This window comes from Octodon degus, unplaced genomic scaffold (assembly GCF_000260255.1).
Source record: "Octodon degus isolate 3935 unplaced genomic scaffold, OctDeg1.0 scaffold00139, whole genome shotgun sequence".
Classification (NCBI taxonomy): domain Eukaryota; kingdom Metazoa; phylum Chordata; class Mammalia; order Rodentia; family Octodontidae; genus Octodon; species Octodon degus.
In genome coordinates this window covers 856,332-867,331 of record NW_004524715.1, presented here as the reverse complement: position 1 = coordinate 867,331, position 11,000 = coordinate 856,332, and the positions used below count along the sequence as shown (strand labels likewise).

The 11,000-nt window shown below is 35.3% G+C and overlaps 2 pseudogenes; one reads left to right on the top strand and one right to left on the bottom strand.

Annotated features, from left to right (window-relative positions):
* LOC101572472 overlaps window positions 1-6,556 on the bottom strand; it is a 174,145-nt pseudogene extending 167,589 nt beyond the window's left edge.
* On the top strand, window positions 6,555-6,762 carry LOC101563588 (annotated as a pseudogene).
* Window positions 6,763-11,000: the final 4,238 nt, after the last annotated feature.

Sequence of the window (11,000 nt, the reverse complement as noted above, 5' to 3'; positions counted from 1 at the left end):
GCCACACACACACACACACACACACACACACACACACAAATAAATAAAATTTTTTAAAAAAAGATGTACTTCTCAAGAGGAAAAAATAGATTGGCAAAGGAACAGTGGAGCACAATGAAATGACAGTACAATAGAAAGTATTACTGTCACTTAAGTGCTGGACTATATTAAATTTTATACTAAGCATAAGTATTATTACAATAATTAAAGGTAGAAATGACCACACTTAATCAAAAGCAAGACAAAAATATATTTTTTTCTGTAATAAATGCCCTTTAAATACAAAATACGCATACATTTAAAGGAAAATGATGCTAGGTAGAGCATCTCCTTCCGTAGTTCCAGCTATTTGGGGCCTGAGACAGAAAGAGCACAACTCCAAGGGCCGCTTGCAAAACTTACAGAGATCATTATTCAACGGAAAATTGAGAATAGTATATTAATATCACAAAGTAACTTTCAGGACAAGATATTTATAGATATTGAAGTTTTATAACAGTGAAAGGAGCACTTCACTAAGAAGACATAATGCACACATAGTTGCACTGCTTTTGAATGGAAAATGTCGACATTTTTCTCTCAGTAATTATTAGGAATATTATTTTTTTTTTAAGAAAATCATCAAAAGGGCCTGCCAGATAGCTCAGTGGGCTAAAGTGCGTGCTTCGGCCGATTGCAACACATAGGAGTTTGATCCCCGGGCCTGCCCTGTCGGCCCCGCCTCAGGGGCACACTGAGATGGGACTGAGACTGGGCGTGGTGGTGGCTACCTAATCCCAGCACTTGGGAGGCTGAAAACTGGAGGATCACTACAAATCCAATCTACGTGGTGAGACTCTGTACACCCTGTAGATCCTGTCCTAAATTCATTTAAAAAAAAAAATCATTAAACAAAAAAAATCACTTTATCAACTAATTTGACCTAAATGACATACATACAGCTCTCTCCTCAACAAGATTCAAAAACAAAGTAACATTCACAAACATAAGTAAATTATATGCTCAGAAATAAAGCATTCTCAATAAATACAATAATTAAGGGCGTGCCAAATAGCTCAGTGGATTAAAGTGTCTGCAAGCAGGCACAGGGGTCAGGGATTCAATCCCCAGGCCTGCGTGCCAGAGCCACCCAAGGGTCATGCTGAGAGGGTGACTGAGACTGGGCGTGGTAGCACACACCTATAATCCCAGCTCTTGGGAGGCTGTAAACAGGAGGATCACTAGGAATCTGATCTAGTAGTGAGACCCTAGACACCCTGTAGACCCTGCCCTAAAATACAAAAATACAAAAATTAAAAAAAAAAATTAAAATTGAAAAAATTAGACTCACAAAGTGGGTTCTCTAACTGGAACACAATTAACTTAGAAAATTTTACAGTTTCAAGGAATATTGTTCAGTATTTCCAAAATTAGGGCTTTCATACATAACAAAAGGATGTTAGAAAATATTCTGAACAAATCATAAGGAATAAAATTTACAAAGAAAAGATATGGGCTATAAATCATGTAGTACTTAGAAGAAAACTTTTTAAACTGTAAGTGAACAAAAATAAGAATTTTTTTTTTCTTTTTAGGGAAGGGTCTACAGGGTCTCACTACTAGATCGGACTTGTAGTGTTGTGCCTATTTAGAGCCTCCCAGAGCTGGGATTACAGGCGCGTGCCACCACACTCAGTCAGCGCGCCCCGAGGGTGGAGCCCGCACGCACACGTGGATTGAACCCCTGCTGCTGCACTTGGCTTAAGCAGATGCTTTGGTCCACTGAACTATCTGGTTTGCCCTCAATTATCTTTGCTTTAATCTTAAGAAACCTGCAAAAAAGGCAAATTGAAATGCAATATGGGGTCGGGGAGACAGCTCAGTAGAATAAGTGCTTGCTGGCAAGTACAGGGTCCTGAGTTCAATCCCCAGTACTGCAAAAAAATAAATAAATAAAATAGAATAAAATTCAATATGTATATGTATCCTCTCCTAACCATGAATGTATTATTTATCAGAAATATATTTACTAACAAAAAAAACTTTAAAAAGGAAATACAATGGAAATATAAAAATCAAGAAAAATAATAAATTCAAAGTTTATTCGTAAGGAAAGATTAAAATGTGTAAGCCTTTACTTAAATTAACCAGAAAAAAAGGAAAAGTAATAATGACAAAATAGGAAAAAAGTCCCATCAGTAAAGATCCTATAGACACATGTAGGACAGTCTGAGAACATCATGAAAAGTTTTACACCAATTTAGTATAATGATGTAATCCCTTGAGAACTACCAAAATTGAAACAAGAAGATACAATATAAAATGTGTATTTATATACATTTAAAACTGAAAGTATAATTAAAATCTTTCCCATAAGGAAACTTCAGACTCAGATAGCTTCAGGTATAATAAAAAAAAAAAAAAAAGGCAAAAAACGTGAACAATCTCACAGAAATTATTTCAGAAAACAGTAAAAGAGGAAACATTTCCCAAATCATTTTTTGTAATCAGAAATACCCTTGTACCAAAATTTAAAAAATAGCACAAGAACAAAACCCACACACCATGTCCTTCATAAATATAAGACAACTCCATTGCAATATATCAAACTCAAGGCCCAAAATATTAAAAAAAAGATATATATCATAACCAATTGATATTTCCTTCAGAAGTTCAAGGATACTTTAAAATTTTAAAACTAGTATTTTCCCTCATCTTAACATAAGAGTGAAATATGTCTATCATTGTAGATATGTCCATTCATACCAAATACCCATTTATACAAATTTCTTAGTAAACTAAGAATAAGTCCTTCAACTTGATAAAGAATAGCTACTAAAAATCTGCAAATAACACCAAAATTAATATTAATATATTAAACTTTTTTCTCTAAGTTAGGAGAAAGGTAAGATAAATATGTTCTCACCATTTCTAGATAATATTATTTTTCTTTTTTCCTTTTTTTGGTCAGATCAGCCCACTCTGAGGGCAGGGCTGGTGAGGCAGTGGTGCCAGGGATTGAAACAAGGTCTCCTGTGCTTGCCTAAGCTTGCCGAAGCAGATGCTTTAGACTGCTGAGCAATCTTGCCTTCCCTCTAGTTAATAGTCTACTGGAGGTTCTACTACACATAATCAAGAAGAGAAAAAATAAGAGCTTAAAATACAAAGGAAAAAAATTATCTATCCCTAATCTTATAAAACAGGCTTACATATGAATTAAAAACTACAAGTACCACATCTTTTTTATGCATTCCTTGATTGATGGCATTTGTGTTGTTTCCAAGATTTATCTATTACAAATTGTGCTGCTATAATACTACTCAGCCATAAAGAAGAATAAACTTGAGACTTTTATAGTTTAATGGATGCAACTTGAGACCATACTCATAAGTGACATAAATCAAGAAAGACTCATATATGTAAACATTGTATTGTCTCCCTACTCTGAGAGGCAGAAAGTGTAAATAAGAACTAAAACATACAATAGATATGGAGAAATGGTAAGAAACTGTTCAAAGAGAAATTGGATGGGAGAAGGTGAAAAGAAGAAAGGGAAAGGAAAATTAATGCATGTATATTATATATTATGTTATGATATGATATAACATATAGTTAAAATAGGGATACTACTAATTTCTTTTAGCTCACTGAAGAGGAAGGTCTGTGTTTATATGGTTTGATCAATTTTTCATGCCTATATCTTGCAATCTGAATAACTACTTTGAATATAACAATACACAATGTATTAACCATTGCTACTTTCTTATTATCTTGCTTTGTAAATTTTGTATCATTGTTTTTATTGTTTTTTTCTCTTTAAAATAAAGAACTACAAGACACATACTAGCATTAAATGAATTTACTTAGGTTTCAGTATGTAAGGTTAAAATACAAAAAGCCATAGTAATCCTATATACTACTAGAATTTTAATGATTCTATTTCCAAAATATAAAATATTTGCAGATTTTTAAATGTTGATGACCTATCTATATACTATGCACACTATATATTGAATACTACAAGACACTGAGATTTTAGGAGACCTCAATAAATGAAGACATGCCCACTTATTGGGTCAGCATTTCTAAGACTTAATATTATAAAAATGTCAATTCTTCCAGAAAAAAAATAAAACAACAGTTTTAAAGGAGTTAACAGACTAGCTATATAATTTATACACAAATGTAGATGACTTAGGATAATAAAAACATTTCTTGAAATAAGACAAATTTGGAGAGTAATACCACTTGGTTTCAAAACTAAAGAGGTTTTATTCAAGATTTATTTTTCAAATGCAACATTGACATAGAGATTTTTATAATGGCCATTGGAAAAATACAGAATCTGAAAATACACCCCTACAACATTCTACTTAACAATGATTTTAAGGTAATTGAGTGGGAAAATTTAGTCTTGTCAACAAATGATTCTAGAACAAGCCATTTTAAAAATTAATCATAGTCCTAAAATTGCAAGCTAAAGAGACAAGACTTTGGGGAGAAGATACACAAGTATGTTCTTTACATAAGTAAACAACGTAGGGGCCTCAGAAAGCACATAGGTAGAAACAGGAAAACTAATAAAACTAGAACTCTTAAAAATTAAAAGACTTGGTCCTGTGGCATAGCTCAGCAGACTATGCACCTGCTTAGGAAAGCACAAGGACCGGATTCGATCACCTGCACCACATGCTGAGCACCATGCCCCCAGGCATGCTGAGCCAGCCAATGAGACCAGGTACAGTGGCACACACCTGTAATCCCAGTGCTGAGGAGGCTGAAAACAGGAGGATCACTATGAGTCTGAGCTGTGTAGTAAGACCCTGTACCAAATACATAAATTTAAAAATAAATAAAAGCCTTTGCTAATCGAAGTATTCACTTAAAGAAGTAAATACAACACTTATATATTTAATACAAATTTAAATAATATTGATAACTGAAAATTAAGAAAATAATAATGCAGTTAAAATAGACGAATTTTGAATAGATGAAAGTATTTGAATGTGCAGTAAGAACACAGGAAGTTCTTATACTACAAATCTACTGTGATAAAACAGTGCGGTGCTGGCCCCCACACACAGAAGAGCAGACCTGATCAACAGAGCAGATTAAAATTGAAGAAAGAACTCCAAACACACTCGGTCACCTTATCTTTGATAAAGGAGACAAACACCTTCACTGAAAGAACAATAACCTCTTCAATAAACGGTGTTGGAAACCGGCTTTCCACATGCCAAGTATTAAAACTCGACCCATGTCTTTTACCACGCACTAAACTAAACTTGAAATGGATCAAAGGTCTAAATATTAAGTCAGAAACACTAAATGTATGAGAAGGCAGAATAAGAGAACTCTTGAATATACTGGTGTAGGTAAAGACCTTATGAACAAAATGTCCCTCCGTTTCATAGGAGATGTCACAAACAATCAACAACTGGGATCTCATCTTATAAAAAACCTTTTGCCTGCCAAAAGACATCACCAACAGAGAAAAGACAGTGCACAGAGTGGGAAAAAGTTTTTGCCAGCTGTTCTCCGGACAAAAGACTAGTATCTAGAATATATAAAGAACTCACAATATCAAATGCCCAAATTTAAAGAGAAACTCCAAAAATGATACCTGAAATGAATAGACACTTCTTAGATGAAGAAGTAGAAATGGAAAGCAAGTATGTGAAAAAATATGCAACAACACTGGTCATTCAAGAGTGGCAAAGTAAAACAACACTGAGATTACACCTAACTCTAGAGAGAATTGCTGTTATCAACATTTCCACAAATAATAAGTGCTGGTGGGACTGCCATGAAAAAGGAACCTTTCACCACTGTTGGGGAGAGAGTACACTAGTGGAACCACTGTGGAAATCAGTATGAAGATTCCTCAAAAAAATTTAAACTTAGAGGTTCCATTTGATTCAGCTCTTCCCCTTCTTAGTATCTTCTGAAAGAATGAAAAGCATCATAACATAGTGACACATACACATCCACGTTTATAGTGGACAATTTGTAATTAATTAATCTTGGAAACAGTCAAAATGCCCACCAATGGATGCATGCATAGATAAGATGTGTCTTTATATGTAATGGAGCACCACAGTGTCATAAGGAATGATGAGCTTGGCACATTTCTAGCTCGGTGGATGCACTTTGAGACCTTCCTCTTAAGTGAAATACATCAGACACACACCTTCAAATATTACATGGTTTCTCTGGTGTGAGAACCAAAATGTGTAATAGATATTGTGAAATAGGTAGAAATTATTCAAATGAGAAGGGAAACTAGGGAAAGGTAGGAAGGGACAAGTGGAAAAAACAATATAAGGAAACGATGGAAACAAACCTTTTGTAAATAAGGAGAATAGGTGTTGAAGAGAGGGAAGAGGAACGGAAAAGTAAAGAAAAAGCAACGAGTATCATGGACAGGCACAAATTCCCTGTGATGGATGTTCTCAATTTGTATATCTAAAATGTACCAATAGGGAAGTTCCGATCTTTTACGTTGCCTTCGGTTCTCGCTGGTGCCTGTGTCTCTCTGGCCGTGCCAGTTAGTGCCCTCAGAGCGCCTCATCGCCATGCCTTGGAAAATTGAGGAAGCCAAGGATGTTCTGCTCACAGCGAGGTGAAAGGAGGCCAAGTCCGTCAAGATAAAGAAGAACAAAGACAATGTGAAGCTTAAAGTTCGATGCTGCACAAATATTATACCTTGGTCATCACAAAGAAAAGGCAGAGAAGCTGAAGCGGTCGTTGCTCCTGGGCTTGGTGGTAAAGGAACTGAAATGAACCAGCCAGACTGATGTGAAGTATATTAAAAAGCTTCAAAACTCAAAATAAATAAATAAATAAATAAATAAATAAATAAATAAATAAATAAAAATATACCAATAAAAGAAAGATTAAAAAATACAATGTGAGAAGTTACCAACATCGTTTGTCATCAGGGAATTTTAAATTAAACCACAAGGAGACACCATTAACGAAAACGCTAAAATTTAAAAGATTATTGAAATCAAATCTTCAAAGAATGTGGGACAACCATAGCTTTTATATTTTGCTGGCAAGAATGCAAAATATTACAAATTACCATCTGCAGTGCAGTAGCTTAGTTCACAGGTATCAGTATATATAGTTAGTCAGGGTGAGAATCTTTCCAATTAACTCCTAGATTAAAGAATCTTCTGAACGTTCTCCGGATCATTGCCTTGCTCATCTTTTACCAAAGAGGAAAGTGATTGATGACGTAGAGTGTGCTTAAGGAGAGTCACATGGGGAGAAGACACTCTCTCAGGCTTTCACAGAGAGCACATTGGCCAAGCAATGGCCGTGACTCATCCACATGGCTGCACTGATGAAGGTTCTACAATCTGAGGTACAGGATCTCAGGACAAATCCTGAGGGCATTTCACTGACCTTCTCAGACCAAAAAGCTACAACTCTTGTTGCATAGGTCCTGCTTTACCTTGGTCTTAACCATCCAGTAGAAAAGTATGAAGTCGAAATATAAGAAATAAAGCCATGCTGTTAAGTTGAGCTGTGGGGGACTCAGGTCAATAATTTCTGACATTGCCAGTTAAATATAAGACCCAATGCTATTATAGGCTACTGGACTCTTTTAGAATATTTTGCTGAGTTTACACACCTATAATATTCAATAATGGAACTTAGAAAAAATGGGGTATACCGATGAATGTCCATTTTGTATCTGTGTATTCAAAGAGGTGGGGATAGATATATAGTTGCATTCTCTTAATGAATAGAATGATTTGTTCTAATGGTGTTTGTAAATAGGATCACAAGTCCGCATCTTGTACAGCAATTAACCACTAAGAAGAATATATGCAGTGTATTATTTGTTGAAACTGTCCTTCCGATTTGATTTGAAACTGTCTCATTGCTATCTGTTTGTCAATAAAACTTTGAAAAAAAATAAAATAAAAAAAACCCATTCTAGTAAAAAAAATAAAAACAAAAATAAAAATTAAAATTAAAAAAAAAGAATGCAAAATAATATATAATTTGGAGAAGCATTTTGATAGATTTTCATAAAACTGACCATACGCATAACATGACTTTGATATTCTAATTTATAGTTAGATTCCCACAAGAGTTATGTATAGATGCCTATAGCAACTTTATTCTGAATTGCCTCAAGTTGATAACAACACAACGCCCTACACTAAACAAGTAACAAAATAAATTATTATATACAATAACTCTACAGATGAATACTGTTCAGCAATAAAAAGAAATGAATATTGCAACAGGCAAAAACATGGACGAAGATCAAAAACCTTATGCTAAGTAGAAAAAGAGAAACACAGAAAAGCAGACTGTTATTTCATTTATTTGACATTTTTGAAAATAGAAAATTAACCTACATTGATTGAACAACAAACATAAAGCATGGCTGCTACTCCAGACCTATAGAGCAATGAGATTTAACTCAAATGTAGATGAGATTTTTGAGGTGACCAAAATATTAACATCTCAACTATGGTAGAGATTACATGGTGTGTATATTATTTTTTACTAAATCTTAACCTATATTTTAAGTCATATACTTACAGCATGCAAGATGTACCTCCATTGAGCTGAATTTTTAAACCTCTTAGTACCGTAGCACTCTCCTCCACAGTTGAGATTTCATTACTTTAATCTATCCCTCTTGAACCAATATTCGCCTACTTTTGTCTTTGTTATGGGATGCAAAGCAGAGTTAGATAGTTTCTTGGAAAGGTTTATTTGCCTTTGCAGCACCTGTGGAAGGAATACCTGGAAGCAGATTTATGTTTTTCAAAGAATGTGAATACACCTTTTCTTTGTTATTGGTTTGGGACTTTACCTCACTTCCTCTTTTAAACATAGCATATGTAAAGTACTTTAAAAGAAGAATAACTTGTTATATTTTGTTTGGGAGTCCCCTTCTGCTTTGATCCAGAGGAGGAACTATTATATTAAGAAGCATAATCTGGCGTCTCTACAATGGCAGCTGTGAGTTCCATAGCTTGCCCAAAATGGAAGAGTCAAGCTGCCTGAGAAAAGTTAATACCTTAGTCAGTTTTCCCAGTGGTACTGCAAAATACCAGCCATCATCAATATAAAGGAAGACAGGTTTATTTGAGTCATGGTTCAGGGATTTTAATTCACAGTTGGCTAACTGCAAGTCAGAAATAACATGGCAGAAGGAACCTGGTGGTGGAAATCTGCTCAAGCCTTGACAAGATTGGAGTAGAAAGGGAAGAGCCAGAGAGACAGGTAGAAGCTGGGGATAAGAAAACAACCTTCCAGTCATGTCTCCAGTGACCCACCTCCTCCAAACAGGCCCCATTTTGGAGAGAACAGCTATGAACTCATCCTTGAATAATTTACTGATAGTTTGATACTCCTGTGACCAATTATGCTTCAAAAGCCCCACCTCTGAACATGTGAGACTTCAGGAACATGTGACAGTTAAACACAATAGTTAGATCAACCTGGCTAGCCAGAGTGGAGTGTTTGTGCATGGTTGCTCTTCAGCATTTTTGCAGAAAATCAATCAATTAATCAGTCAATCAATCAATCAATAAAAGAGCTCAAAGCCTCTAGGTAAACACAAAAAGCTTCAGATTCATTTTTGAAAGTGAATTTAAATAAATATAAAGCCTTCATGTCACATTAGAATAAGAGATGGAGGCAAAATAGGTAAGAGAAATTGGTAAGGATTAAATGAAAGTTAAGATTTTAAAAGTCTTAGAAGCACTTATCTACTACTAAGATGGATTAGACAAGAAAAAAAAACAGAATAACAAGATCAATGGGGGAACTGCTGCATTATTTCACACAAAAGGTGGAGCCAATGCTTACTAATCTTTGGAAATTTTAAGGTGGTACCTACAATGGCGAGCCAACTAGCTCAGCAGATTAAAGCAGGTGCAGGGGCTGGGAGTTTGATCCATAGGCCTGCTATGCCAGCCCTGCCCCCAATGCACACTGAACCAGCGATTAAGACTGGGTGTGATGACGCACACCTTTAATCCCAGCTCTTAGGAGGCTGTAAACAGGCAGATCACTACAAGTCCAATCTAGTAGTGAGACCCTGAACACCCTGTAGACCTTTCCTTAAAATACAGAAAAAAAAAAGTGGTACTTACAGATCTATTTGGCTATGGAGTGAGGACTCATATATTTCATCCTCAGCCCTAGGTAAGGCTACACCAGAAAGGATGCTTAACGCTCATTTTTTTTTTTTCTCATTTTGAAGGAGAACAGAAGTTTGAACAAGGACAAATGAAAACATATAGACATCTCTAGAAAGTTCAAAATTGACTACCCTTTCACTGGTATTTGAAAATACATATTTAATATTTATTTAGAGGTGTCAGCAAGAAACAAATCTTCTATGAATGAAAGTTATTTGCCTCTATTTAAATTTGAAGTGTGGAATTTATTATACGTGCTGAGTGCAACATTTCATTGTAAATATTTGAATTGTCATCAAATTGCAATTTTCCAAACCAGAGTACTTCTTAAGGAACAGAATAAAAACATTTGAATAGGTTAATAAAATAAAGAGCCCATTTCCAAGAGATACCACCATGCTATGCATTATTTAGTTTTGAAGTTTTAGACATGACAGCCACAAAGTGTCTGGCCTCGGGCTTTAGTGAGTGTGCTGCTGTTGTGTATGACAACTTGCAAGGAGAGTCACAAAAGTACCCAGACACCAAACTGCCACCCATGAGGGTGATCGTGTCCTTCTTGGCTGTTCTCTCAAAGCTGACCACTTTGTCAGGGGCGGGATCTCTTACGTGTGAAAGCCTGAATTACTCGGCAGCATTTTCCAAGTTGTTTCTCTGATGTTTAGCACATGTCCATCAATGGCCACCTAACCGGATCATTCCGCCAATGGGCCCAGTTTTAGGGGAGTTTTCAGACCAAATATTATTGGAGAATAGAGTTCTCAATGTGAAAAGAAATAAAAGAAATTCTGCCTATTACTTCTGTCTACTTGGTATCTTATTATATAGTCATGTTTCCTTGCT